Source organism: Triturus cristatus, chromosome 7 (assembly GCF_964204655.1).
Source record: "Triturus cristatus chromosome 7, aTriCri1.1, whole genome shotgun sequence".
Lineage (NCBI taxonomy): Eukaryota > Metazoa > Chordata > Amphibia > Caudata > Salamandridae > Triturus > Triturus cristatus.
The window spans coordinates 872,126,906-872,141,738 of record NC_140590.1 but is presented as its reverse complement, the minus strand read 5'-3'; the positions used below and the strand labels follow the sequence as shown (position 1 = coordinate 872,141,738).

At 40.2% G+C, this 14,833-nt stretch overlaps 1 protein-coding gene across 1 annotated transcript in view; it reads left to right on the top strand.

Annotated features, from left to right (window-relative positions):
* The window catches only part of LOC146810794 (gamma-aminobutyric acid receptor subunit beta-2), an 825,060-nt gene that overhangs the window by 506,478 nt on the left and 303,749 nt on the right, over positions 1 to 14,833 (top strand). The window lies entirely within an intron of this gene.

Below are 14,833 nucleotides of genomic sequence, written 5' to 3'. Positions count from 1 at the left end.
ATGTCCTAGTGCTCAAGGCTGACACCTTCCAATGTTATGACTAACTAAATATCAAAAATGTTCACTGGTGCAACCCACGCATTGGAAGAGTCTCATTTCTATTTAGGTATATTATCATGGTTTGATTGTAGAGAGGTGGTTGAAGGGTTCATACGCCACCTTGCTTTTGTAAATTCCACCCTATCCTGTATTTAGGTACGCCCCCTAGTTTTTTTTTTTCTATCCCCCCTCTATTTTTAATCTCATAACTAATACAACTCTCAGTATTTATAGTACCATGGGGGGAGGGGTCTCTCCCATCTCCACTAAAAATAGGTTTCAATGATGATTGACTCAGTTTAATATCTCCTCCCAAAGTGTTCTCTGAGGGGACTGTTCAGAACACTGGCCTGATTAGTCTCAAAGAAGGTCAACCAACACTATTGAAAATTGTAAAATGGAATATTGCTTGTTTGAGCAGGAAGGTGTCGGCTTCTGTATGGATTGACGCTATTAAGGGTTACAACATTGTCTGTCTTCAGGAAACTTGGGACATAGCAAACTCTTTTTTTCGCAATGGCTTTAGATTATTTTTCCCCAGCCATTTCTTTCCTCCTGGCAGAGAGATAGGCGGCTTAATTACCCTGTTGTTCATCATTCTAGGCTGTACAGTGACTATTTATGACACAGAATCGCCTTATTTTTTGACTGTACTCTTAGTATTTTCTAAGGAGTCAAGCTTACTGTTGCTAAACCTTTACAATCCGAATGCCACTCATATGAGTTCTGTTCAACTTTCATCCTTGAAGGTCTTTCTAAATCGTTTAAGGGAAGCAAGTGATTCCAATGCACCGGTTATGCTCATGTGGGATTTTAAGCTGCATTGTGTGAAGACATTTGTTTTTGTTGGGACTTGGAGCCTGACCAAGAATCAAACGACGTAATACATATTGAACATACTCTCCAGGGAAATACTTTGTGATTTTAATTTGACTATCTGTTGGGGAGGACTCAGTCCTAGGAAAAGCCTTTTGATGATCCCTACCTTTGTGGCAAGAGGGACGATAACTACTATTGTTTATATCTGTTTATCTGGTCCCCTTCTCTTACATAATAATTGACTATACTGTGTTAAATAAAGAACACAGTAATCATAACCCAAATATTCTCTTTATTGCTTGGCTCCAATCCTCCTCCGTAACTTTGGCACCACTGCTGTCAAACTCAAACCTTAGGCTGTCCGTTCAGAGGCATAAGATTAAATGGAATATGGTGTCAGTAGCATCTTTATAAACAATTACATTAACACATGTCATAATGAGTTTGATGTGTGTCTTTCTGAGGCTCCTCGATATGAGACCCATATGGTCTCTTTTATATTGATTTGCAACGAGATCAATGGTAAACCTACCCGCTCATCTCAGGCAACACTCAGATTATATAGAAGGTTTGATGATTCTCGAACTATAGGTGTGCCCCAGTGCCACAGAAAGGAAGGCATTAGGTAAACAGAAGTACAAGATGGTCTTGCTAGTACATTAAAAACAGCCCTAAACTCTGGGAATAGAAAACTGCGGGCTATTTGCTAGTAATGAAGTTCCCACCGTATGCTCCCATATAGCCCCTGATTAATGAGTGGAGGAAGATTTTGAGGTGATTGAATGGTTGACAAGGGATAAAGCCACTGGCCTGATGGGGAAACTCCTGATATTTTTTAACAAGAGATCAGTCTCTGTGAACTCCTACTGACTCAGGTTTTAAATGCCACTGTTAAGGTAGGAATGCCTCCCTCTTGCTCTAATTCTGTAATAATTCCCTTCTTTGAAAAGGAGAATAAGGCTGGCTCGTGGTGCTTTAGACCTATCACACTGCTTGATTCAACTGCGAAGGTCCTGCAAGTCTAATTCTAGTTAGACTTATGGAGTGAGATAAACAATACCATGTATGTGGAAATTTACAGTGGCCAAAAGCTGCAGTTTACACTTGGGATTTATGGATTTGTCATCCACTTATGACAGCGTAAACAGGAACAAATTTGTGGCCACTAATAATATCTATGGGTTTTGAAGTTGACTTGGTTTATTTTTTAGTGGAGTTACATTCAAACATGAATACCTCTGTTAGGTTTAAACCAAATGGAGCTTGTGCAGAGCAGTTTGAGGTCATGTCTGGGGTAAGACAGGGCTATATTTTAGCCCCTTTTCTTTTGATTCTTTATTACAACCAACTGGAGGCTGATTTACTTAAAAGGGGCCGTGACTCAACGCATATGGGGGACAGAGTAATTCCTGAACTCTTATATGCTTTTTGAGAACAACTTTATTTATTGAGCCCCCTTTGTGCTGTGTTAATATTACTAATGATTGTTTTTTCTACCTAGAATCAGATTGAACTTAGCTCAAACTCTGTTGGCTTCACCTTGTAGAGGGGCTAGTGTAAACTGGTTTGATAAGAGCGGGTGTGACCAATTTTCCACTCAGGATACTATGCACTTCATTATGTTTTTTGACTACTATTTTGTTTTAAGGAAAAAGTTGATATTTCCACTCTTGAAGAGGAATCATTTTTCACAGGTTGGGCCAGCCCTGACTTACCTTCAGATGCTTTCTTCTGAGCATGTTTATGTTGGTATTGTGACTTTTTTTAAAGTGGCAATGAATGTGAGAACTGATAGGGACAGTATTGTTTGTTCCAAGCAACTAGGCGTCATTGCTTCCTGTCTGGTTTAAGGGATGTGCCCTGTAAATGTTACACTTTGCCATTTTTACTTGTGTTTGTTTTGTTATGACTTTTATAGGAGTGATAATTAGTATTTTTATATCTTGTATTGAACTATGAATTGTACTTTTAGGGTTCTTTTTGATGATGATTGGTTCTTGCTTGGTGGGGACTTGAAGAATGTATCACTTTGATGACATTTTATGTTTTATTTGTGTGAAGCTAGTTAGTTAGTTAGATCTCTTGCCCCTGTCCACATTCACAGGCGGACTTCCTTTTCCTTCTCTTGAGACCAATGCTCCTTATTTTTCTGCTTTTAGAGTTACTCTTCAGTGCAAGCACATTCCTTTTCATTCAGGGAGCATCTGCCTCAACCTCAAGACCATCAGCTCCTTCTTAATGTAGAAATCCATCTCGCATCAAACAGGCTGGTCAAAATAATATCAACGGCAAGGACAGATTGAGATTCAGGCCCCAATGGTCTGCCACAGGCACTCTTTAAATCTAACCCCTTATTCTGGGCCAATCAGTTAACAAGTCTCTGCGATTATTGTTTGCTGAGCTCAACCATACCTGATTCATGGTGCGGGGCACGAATCCACCCCATTTATAAGGGTGGAACTCGATCTGACCCCAGTAAGTACAGGTTCATAGCATTACTTGATAAAGAGGCCAAGTATTTTACCAGCATCAGGAGGACTATGTGTGCAAAGTGAAAATGCCATCTTTGTCTCTCCCACTATCTCTAGCTTTTCCCAATACAGATCATCAAGCTAAATAATTCTATTCATGCAGTGCTTGCTTACTTGTTAAGTAAATTAAAACCTTATGATACTGTATCATAGCATTTTGTCCTGTTTCCGTCTGATCTATTTTGCGTTTTGAGATTCATTCAATAAGCGTCTGGGCATTTTTTGGATTATTTAAATATATATGCATATTATAAATTCTTTATTTTCTGATTAATGTAATTTTGGCAATTCAGCAAAAAACTGAAGCTCTATGCCCTGTATATAATGTATGAAATACATGCTCCGTGTACAGGGTGGTTGCATACCATAAAACACAAAATGTATGTATTCGCTTACCTAATTCATTTCTTGCTAGTCAATTTTAAAGCACCAAAATACTTGCAGAGATCTTACTTCAATAGAATACCAGGAGTCCAATAATTTTAGGGGCATATCTACAAGGAATTAGCACAGCCCTGCGGTAAATTTTGCAGCAAAGCACTGCATCATTTAAAAAACGCAGGGATGCGCTGTATTTAAAAAAGTACGGTGCACCCCTGTCTTTTCCCTTGTGCTGGCTCTAAAAATAGCTGCCTAGTGCCAACACAGGCACACTTGTGCCATAGAGCAAGGGTGCCGGCGTTGCAAGGAATGCTTCTTTATGCGCTTGAAGGTGTCCCTTCCTGCACCAAAGCAATACATATTGGTGATTTGTTACTTCTATGGGGTTGATTCCGATCTCGCTCGGTAGGGCACCAAATTGGGTTCGGCATTAGCGGATTCGATTCGGAGGCTGATTTTCCGTCCGAGTCGTACACGGGTCCGGACGTCGAAGTACGATGCGAACAAGCGCAAAATCTCCGCCCAAATCGTTTCCCGCTCTAAACCGTTCCGTACGACTCGGTCGCAAGCAAACCGTGGCACGCAATGGAGACGTTTCATGACCGAGCTAGTACGATGCTCGATTCGGACAGCTGGATCGAGTCGGAGCATCCGGCTCGCAAAAAATCCCAGAGTCGGACTTCGGGTGTCCGCGTCGGACCCCCCGTTACCTGTAGCTTTACGGCTCGGACACAGTGGGAGATCCATGGGTCTCCCCAACAAAGGCATGTACGGTGCGGATGGCACCGACGCGTACCCACTGTAGGGGGCACCCTTGTCCGCGACATACCCATTCAGTCAATGGGAGCCCATGTACGCGTCGTACGACCGGCTCCCATTGACTTCTATGGGAGTCCTACCAAACCGAGTCCGACAGCATACGACCGCATCGTACTCGCTCGGTCGGACTGCAGGAGTCCGTATCGGTCGGAAAACACCCCGGATCCGGCTCGGTCAGAGTGCTTTCCGACCCGGATCGGAATCGGCCCCTATGTGTGCTGCATTCTGGAGTACACATAGAAGTAGCAAATTGTCATTATTTAATGATTGTTTATTTGCAGGATGGGACACCTTCCTTCACTTAACCAATCATTAAAGGTGTTTTGCTCTTTCTATGTGTGCTTCAGAATGCAGTACACATAGAAAAAGAAAAAACAAGGAGTAATGAATGTATTACTCCTCGTTCGCCAATCTAAATGTTTTTGCATGGCGTTAGTTTTTGGCGCTGCATCGGATTTACAGATTCATGTAAATTTGGGGGGGGGGGTCAAAAATCAATGGGTGTCGCTGTGGAACGCCCACAGCAACACCCATTGCACGTCCCTTTCACTCAGAAAACTGCGTGAAAGGGTACAATATTTACAAAGCGATGGTAAGACACACAAAGTGGCTTAATGCCACTTTAGTAAATAAGGTGCAGGGCTTTGCGCCACTCAATCGTAAAAAGTGACATTCTGGTTGCGCAATCTTCTTGTAAATATGCCCCTTAGTTTATACGATGTCATGGTCTTACCGCATATTTGGAACCTAAACGCTCCCTAAACTGGCACGATATTTTTATCATGAATGGCCACAATGGACGATTTTTTTGTTTCTGTGCTGTTTGGTATTCTCACTAACTTTCCAACACAAACTGTCAAAGCACTTCATAATTTTCTAAACCGAAGTAACTATTGTTTCCAGCCATAGCGAAGTGAATTATGCAAGATGACTGAGTGATGCTCTCTGAGTCAAGGCGTGTGCGCAGAAATGGCTTCATGAATGAAATAATACCATTTCCTGTACAACACACTGAACCCATCTTTTACTGCAAAATTTATGATTACAGTTTAACAGATGTTTCTTATAAGTGCTAACTCTTGTGACAAGTGCAACGCTGGATGTAGAAAATGCACAATACATTCTGTACCCTTTGAGTAGACGTGGGACGAATAAGAGTGCTGCATTACAGTATTCTTTGTTAATGTAGCACTTCTAAATGGTGACAAAGTGAGAGCCCTCCAAAGTATCACTATTCATTCATGCATATGAGCAGTGCAAAAAAATAAAAATAGAATGATAATAACAAGACATTATTATAATTTTATTTTTCTGTGTGGGACTTGGAGCCAGGTCGGGTGGGGTGGGTCTGAGCTCACCAGAGCAGAGTGAGGAGTGGTTTTCACTCTCTTAGGGGTCATGACGGTTTTGCACACTTAGCATGTTCTCCAATTGGCTGTGTTGCACAGCTCAGTGGAGAACATGCCCAGGCTCCCAGGCTCCCAGGCAATGCCTGCGTGGCCAAACAGGCCACTCAGACCAATTATGGCGTGACTGATGCAGCGTCCCAATTGGCTGGGAGAGTCTGGAAGCCTGGGTGCTTTGGTGCTGCCAGTTTCAAGTGAGGACAGATGAGAGAAGGGCAGCAGGAAAGGTACATTTATTTTATTTATTTTTTCATCCCCCCGCCTCACCACTTCTATTCTGAGACAGCCGCCACTGCACAGTGGCGGCTTGCATAGGGCGTGCTGTTTGGCTGTGAGGCGGGTGTGGGCTACGATCGGGGGTAGAAAACTCGGACATACGATGGAACGGAGGAATGTAATAATTACTTTCCTCCGTTCAGTCATATATCCGTGTTTGCTACCTCCCACCCTTTCCCTCCCATCCCCCACTCCACCGCCAATCAGCACGCCATATCCGAACTGCCACTGCATATATGTAGTAAAGGGCGGAGAGTGCCAACGTAAGCTTAGTGCACTGTCATCCATTTGCACTACGAAAGAGAGGACGTGAGATTTTCTCCCAACTGTAGCCCTTTCCATGATTACTAAATATAGCCAACAAGCAGTTTCATTGCTGCCAGAGGTGAACAAGCATTTCAGGGCTATCAGCACCTACATACTTAATGACTGAGAGTGGCCACTAAATACTGTCTTACAGACACACCAAACCTCTTCTAGGTAGTAATCATGATTGATGTAGCTATCTCACAGATTTACTAACCAAATAATCTTACAGTGCCATGATTGTACTCATGGAAGTATGTAGCGTTGCTAATGAAGGAGTCTGTTTCCACAGTTCTATTTTGAGAACTGCCTATCATTTCAGAAAATTCCAATTTGCAGTTTTATGGAAATCATCAGGAGGGTCTTTCTTAAATAACAATAATGAGTTGTGCAGAATTTGTGTGCAAAACAGACTCAGAATTGGGGAATCGTTTGTTGGAAAGTACATGGTAATTATAGAGGTGTGTGTTATTCCCCATTTCAAGCCTGGAAATTGCTTACTGCGTGATACACAGGCAAGGGCATCATCCCAAAACTGTAATTCAAAATGCAATATTGTTCTTATACAATGCAACTTGGAATCAGTCCTGAGACTGAGTATCTACAGAGAGCGGAACGAAACATTTCATAGTGGAGTGAAAAAAGATACCAGAAGAGCACTTACAAATGTTGAATGTAGAGAGGGAGTGTGACGTGCATCTGAAAATATCTACACATGAGACTGATAAAATGACTTTCAATGAATTGAGTAATATTAACAACTATTATTTACAGCTCTTATCGCATGCAGTGAGTAAAAATACAAAAAAAACCACTATTATTTTAATTACAGCTCTTGGCTACTCCAGTGCATTTGTATGCATCATACGAAAAAAACTTGCCTGAAATAGAAAGGGCTACCTTGGAAAGCTGTGAATTTGCTAACAAAAATTCTACATTTAGAGCAGATTTTATACTTAATGAAGAATCACAGTTGTTCCACAATACGTGATAAATTTAAGATAAACTTGCCTTTACAATTATAATTTTTTTTATGGAATAATTTTTTTGTGTGTGCATGAATCCATTTACTCACACCCCTGTTAAATTGTTGAATTACAAAATATTGGTAACAAAAATATTGCGATACACTAATATTGTATCAAACATGTATTACCACTACAATGTAAGCAACTATAGGGAAGTGCTGTATTTGGGAGGGGGCAAATTTATTATTTACACTTCAATGTAACCAGACGCAGGAGAAGTGTGGGAGTTTGGAGGGGTTAGAATTACTATTACCACTGCAAACTGAGCAACAGTGAGGAAAGTGTTGGACTTTCAAGGGGTGAAATTAGTTTTTTTTGCTCCAAGTTAAGCAAAAGCAGGGAAAGTGTTGAAGTTTTCATGGGTTAGATTTACCCGTCCCATTCCAGTCTGAACAACAATAGAGGAAGGTTGGACTTTGGAAGGCTTAGATTTCCTATTCCCACTCCAGTCTGAACAACACTAGGGAACATGTTGTACACTGAAGTGTAAATAACCAAGAAGGAATGAGAAGCTAAATGGGACAACCCTCTGCCTCCCGAATATGTTCAATAAATACACAAGAGAGAGTTAACCTGGTGGTACCTGTGGGAGAGGAGCCTATTAATATATCCATAAAATGCCAGGGAGGCATTTCTCTAACATCCTTAGATATATTGAGACCAATCACCTGACCTTGTAGACATATAGGTCCTCATTACGATGTTGATCGGTAATTTTCCGACCGCTAGTTGGAGGCTTATCGACCGACACTGTAGGTTTAGAGTACGACCGCCGAATTTCAATGACAACAGTCGGAGTGTAAACCAGCTGGTCAATCCTACTCAAAGAGCCAGTCGGCCAGTTGGATACCCATCATAATCCCTTATGGACGGCGTTTCCGCCATTGGGATTATGATGTCGGTTTCCAGCAGCCTATCCATGTCGGGCTTTCCGAAATGGAAAGGCTCTTGGAAAGCAACTTTGGGCGCCCTGCTGCCCCATCCCTCTGCAGCCTCGTTGGCCTGGGGGTAAATCCCTGCACCGTGTGGCAGGCACCATGAGGTGTCTGCCACACGGTGCTGGGATTTACACAAGCTCCCATTTCTCTATAGGAGCTTGTGTAGCGGGCAGTTCACACCTGCAGCACAAGATCCCATAGAGAAACAGGAGTTTGCAACCGCACCATGTGCAGTCGCATTATAATTCGGTGTTCGGAACCGCCAACCTACAGTCGGTCGGTTCCCACACCGAGACAGTGTTGGTCAGAGGCAACTCTGACCGACATCGTAATAGGGCCCTTAGACTTCACTAATGGATAGTTTAACGCTGTATTAGGTATTTATTGGACTTTGAAATGGTCGAATTTGCTATTCACACTCCAATAGAACCAAAAGCAGGGAAAGTGTTTGAGCTTGGAGGGGTTAGATTTACTATTCTAATTGCATTCAGAGCAACTGTAGGGGAAGTGTTGGAATTTGGACCGTTTAGATTTACTATTCCCACTTCAATCGGAGCAACAGTAGGGAGGTTGCTGGATTTGGATTTGGATTTGGAGGGTCAGATTTAATATTCCCACTCCAACATAAGTAAAAGCAGGAAAAGTGGTGGACTTTGGGCTCAGATTTACTATTCCAATTTCTAAAAAAAAAAAAAAATTAAACACAGAACAAAATAACATTTTCTAAACACATTTGATATAAAAATATATGCATTAAAGAAACACTCGCCTGACTACTACCCAAAATAATCCAACAAATAATTGATATTATTTAAAAAATATAAATATGAAACTTTAGCAATATTAAACTAAATATTAATAAAAAAAATTACCATGAGCGCGGTTTATAAATACAAAACTCATTTAACATTTTTTATAATTAAATAACCTTATCAACCAATTAACAATTAATAAAGGGCAACAAATAATTAAATAACAATTAATCAATTGAACAATTTGCATATTTAATTATGAAAAATTAATTACATTTATGTTAAAAAGTCATTAGAATTTAAAAACAATCATTTACATTATAAATAAGTCGCCACCCTAATTCCCCACAGTTCCAACAAAGCATTAATAAATTAAAAATGCCTAATTAAATTAAAAAAATAACTTTTACATTATAAATTAAGATTTTAAAAAAACAAGAATACAAACATTGCTATAATACTAATGCCTTATAATGATGAATTAAAAAACATATTTTATACAACTATACTAATAAACCAATATTATATACATTGATATTAAAAAAACAATATTATATTCCAAAACTTACGATATTCTAACCTTCTAAATTTTTTCCACAATATTCTTGTGTCACTATATTTTTTCCACAATATATTGATAATCCACCCATTACATATGTCCGGTCGCCTGCATGTGACATGACCACATTTTTTTTACTTTTTCTGAGAAGTAAAACTAATTGCAAAGGAATACCCAAAATGGTTCTAGTTTGTAAGTTTTTATCTACATTTGCAGTTATACCCAGAAAGAACTATTTACCCGAACCTACCCTAAATTTGTAACAGTAGAAATTCAACCTTACTGGTAAATGTTTTAAAAAATACTGTTTGAGGGGGTACATTTTACCAAATCCTCGTTGTGTGGATCAGGGTTGAGAACTTTCTGTTTCTTGCACATGTATGATGAACTTGTGTGAAAAAAACAATATACCAATCTGAATTATTATTATTATATCTCATCAACTTTATACATTATATGCTAATGTATGTACTTGTATATTATTTCAAACTCTTATTTCATAATCACCTTCAATTTATACAGAAGGCTTCTACGTCCCTGGTCTTAAATCTCCCCCCTCGCTCTTCTATTACAGGGCATCTCAAATCAGAACACTAGCAGACCACAGCCAAATGAGTTTTGTTCGAGACTCATTGCATCTCCTCCCATGCTGACCTTAATATAGGGTCCTCCAACATTAAAATGAATTATATCCCTACATGACAATTGTGCTTATCTTCCCCCAGTCTTGTAGTCATCCCTGCTTTAAGCATACCAGCTTGCAAGGACACTCATTTGTTTATCTTGAAACTAAATACTTGAACTCTTTTCCTCCTGTTCCTTTTTACTGTGTTCAGGAATCATCTTGGTGGCACAATTTTCCCTAGCTACCTCCTCTCTTTGTCTTTCACCATGGCATTCTATTTCAAAGAGCAGTTGTCCTTTACAATCATTTGTGCATTAACATTTTTACGTAGTGTGGTACTTCTTTTGACTTTATAATGAGAATAAAATGATTCCACAAAAATCTAACAAAAAATGAATTCTCAAATTGGGTCGTGTAGTCTAGTCTAAGCTTGGCTAAATTTTCCCAAGTATTCGGTCTGTGTACCCACGTCTCCATTGATCATAAGTTTGACTTCAGAGGTTCCAAGGGGTGGTTGTTACATAAGAAGTTTATATAGAACTAATTTTTATAGCCTAGTCTGTAAATTGATGAAGACCTTCCACATGAGTGTTATATCTATTAGAACAATTGAAGGTGCATTCTTCAACAACAACTGTTATTTTTGCTGATTCACTGATTCATTTTTCCAGTGAAATCTTGTACAGAAGGAAACATTTGATTACAGCTCAGTGGCAATAATGTGAATTCATAACAATCGCAGTAAGTGTTAATAATTACCCTGTTCAAATGTATTAATTTTATTGATCTCAGAATGATGAAAGGGAGGTTGCACCTGGAAGCACGTAACCAATAGTCTTTCAGGCTGGATTATAAAATGGATGCATTAGTCCAAACTAGTTTATGGGTGTTGCAATGAAATAAATTAATTGAATTGTCTCACGATTCGTTGCTAATCCAGGAGTAAAAATAGAACTGAGAAAAATGCATACTTTTTTCAGTGAAAACTCCGAACTACACCGGAATTTGTATTTCAAAACTTAATTAAAAGGAAATCTGTAAGATAATTACCTCAGAAAGATCGAAGTTCAACAAATTTACAATATGAGCAGCTTCTACTTTTGTTACACCTATAAAAATATTTATTTTTAGAAGATTGCACGCGGAAGGAAAATCATTCCACACACCAAGCTCTACCACCACACCACTTTAGGGTTGAATCTTTCACATCTTGGTTCAATGCAGGCTGCCGTTAGCAGGTTTTGGCAGTGACAGTTTGATTGGGTGATACTACTTTCAAGTAGCCTGATTAATATTGCCACCTCTACTGCAATCCTGCTGTCGTCGGGAATGCAGGTGAGCAGAAGAGCAATAGAAGGTACCTGCAAATATTTGCCATAACGATTACACGACTATTACAAGTAAGTTGTGGTGATTGACTGTGGCAATTGCAATTTTTTTTAAAGAAAGGTAGAAGATGGGGGGATTTGTTACTGGGTATGAGCGTCTTTTGAGTAATATTAGGAAACGTTATTCTCCTCCAGAACACTGAGGAGAATGTGCAAAAACAGTGAAGGATGAAAGAAAAGACCTGTAGGTACTGTCGTCGAAAATTATTTTGTACATCCAAACAGTTTTGTAATCAAATTGGCACTCTTGAGAGGGAGAATTTTGCAACATGAATTGTTGTCTTTAGCTGTATTCATATTGTGCTTTGGCCTGCATACCACACATCAAACCAAAGACCTATGCTCAACATTCCTCCATCTGATTAGCAGAATTAATCACAGAAGCAGATCACTAAGGGCATGATTATGAGTATGGTGGTGCAGGAGCGGATCACCCACACTGCCAAACCCATGGTCGGGCCGCCCACCAGATTATGAGTTTCCTCGTGTCTGAAGGGCTGTTTGTGGCTTTCCCACGGCAGTGCCTTTGAAAATGGGCCCGCAATGGGAACGCCAAAAACAGTCCCTGCACGTCATGGACTGTAAAGTCCATGCCATGCAGGAACTGGGGTGCATGCACACAGGGGGTCACATGTTGTGCCCCTCATACACTCCATGCACATGGCCAACAGTGGAACCTGTAGGGCACTCTTTGTTTCCTCTCCATCACGGTTTTCATGGTGGAGGAACCGCCATGGAAAACGTGGCGGAGAGGAAACTTGTAATATGCTTGGCGGGACCGCAGTGGTCCCGCCAAGCATATTGCTGCCTCTAAGCGCTGCACCACCACCATGGAATGGTGGTTCCCTGGGGACATCTGCACTGCAATGGCAGTCCCACCGCCCTAGATGTAATAGGGTGTGCAGATAGCAGGAGCGACAGTTGCTGTACAACTACCGCTGCACCTCTGCAAGTCTGCCAGTCCTCAGACCACCGGACTCATAATCAGGGCCTAAGTGTACAAGGACCAAGACTCGGGAACACTGTGCTTGGATCTCTACATGTCAAAGACCCATTATATCATGAGGCATTCTTTTATGCAGGAAGTAACACCAATACATGGACCGAAAAGCATGCTCATTACCTACTCTTCACTGCAGCTGCAGAGTTAGGTAGTCAGAGCCTCATTGTCCAGCATAGATGCATAGCTAAATCCTGAATTAACAATGACAAGATTTGTGAAGCAAGCACCGCAGCACCATATATATGACTCCCTGGACTTCCATAGATCTCCCACGCCAGCTGCTACTCTGCTACTTTGAAGCTACTGAGGTAGGCTGTACCAGTTGTATCCTACACCAATCAAATATATGAATAGTTCCTAAGATTGATTGAATTGTTGATATGCCAGTTGAGGGTCACTCATAACACAAAGAGAATTAAAATTGTCCCTTAAGTTGCTTTTCAATGCCAAGCTCTTTCAATTTATAGTGTACAAGATCAATACAATCTTAAAGACAAAACCAAACAAACCACTTGGAACAAATACAACACATAGCAGGAGGAAAGCCACATTTTCTGCATCGTCACACCTGATTCATATCTGTTTATGGACTCTATTTTTGCATCAGTGCCATGGAAGTTAAGTGTCATGCTTGAGTGCAGTGCAGTGTGTGTTTAAACTACCCACATATATTACAAATAATATACAGCTCTAGATAGCATGGCTGGGCTACAGTTGAAAAGAACTAAAATGACACACAAAAGGAAATCTGTCTTTGCCTTGAAGTAAAATCTACGTTCATATAGTAACTAAGTGAACCTAAAATGTTTCTTGGAAGCCTACCGGGTCAGTACTTATTAGATAAAAAATGGGGTGTACTAGATTATGTGAAAAGTTAGCCCCACAGCAAATACATGCAAAACGTTTATCACTACATCAACAGATCTAGACAGGAATAAAATCACCACTTCATATTCAGTCACGGCAAACTGTAGAGCAGTCAATAAAAGTTACTTTCCACTAAGGATTTAAAATCTAATACTATTATGAAAGGGGATTTAAATAACTTCGGTGGCATAGTAACTTTACAAAACAGTGTTTTGTGACCTGAGAATAATCATGTTAGAATTGGCTTGCCACATATCACTGATCTAAGTTATGAGGTAAAATCGAATCAGTGTTGCATCCTAGGCGTAAAATACTTTGGGGCATATTATCAAAGGCAATATCACCGCTTTTGCGGCACTTTTTTCCGAAAAAGCGGCGATATTGTTATCGCCCTATTAGCAAGGCTGCGCTTACATGTGTTAGCGCCAGCTTTCCGGCGTTAGCTGGCGGTTTTCCGATTGCCTTGCATGCCAGCGATAATTATCGCTAATGACATGCAAGGTAGGAGTTTCTTACTAATGGTTCATGTTAAAAGTAGCTAACGCCACATCGCACTATTATTAAAGAAGCAAGAATAAAAGGTGCGCTAAACCACGTTAGCACCGGAATTTAACACCAGAAAAAATCCTGACTAACAATGATGTCACATAGAGGTGTGTAAGGGAGAGCATCAGTTATTGTGTTAAAAGGGTATTTGCAGACACAATTAGCAACCTAGCTGAAATTATATCACCGATAACGTTGAGATGACAAGGTATCGCCACAATACCTATCGCCATCGCTGTGCTGTTAGCAGCAGTTATCACGTCCTTTCCCGGACACCATCGTATCTTACGGACGTGTTCATAATACATCGATAAGAATGCGATAAGTATCTGGGAAAAGAAGCAATAAAACAAATTACGCTAACTTGCGTTGGCGATCATTATCGCCAATACTAGATAATAGGCCCCTTCCAATCCATTGTGGCCATCCTGAAATTCCACTTGAATCTGGGTTAACCTCAAACATCAACTTCTGTTTGCCAAATTGTTTTTATTGAAGTTTCTTGCCTCATAACTTTAAAAAATCATATCTTCAGATCCCCTTATCTGAT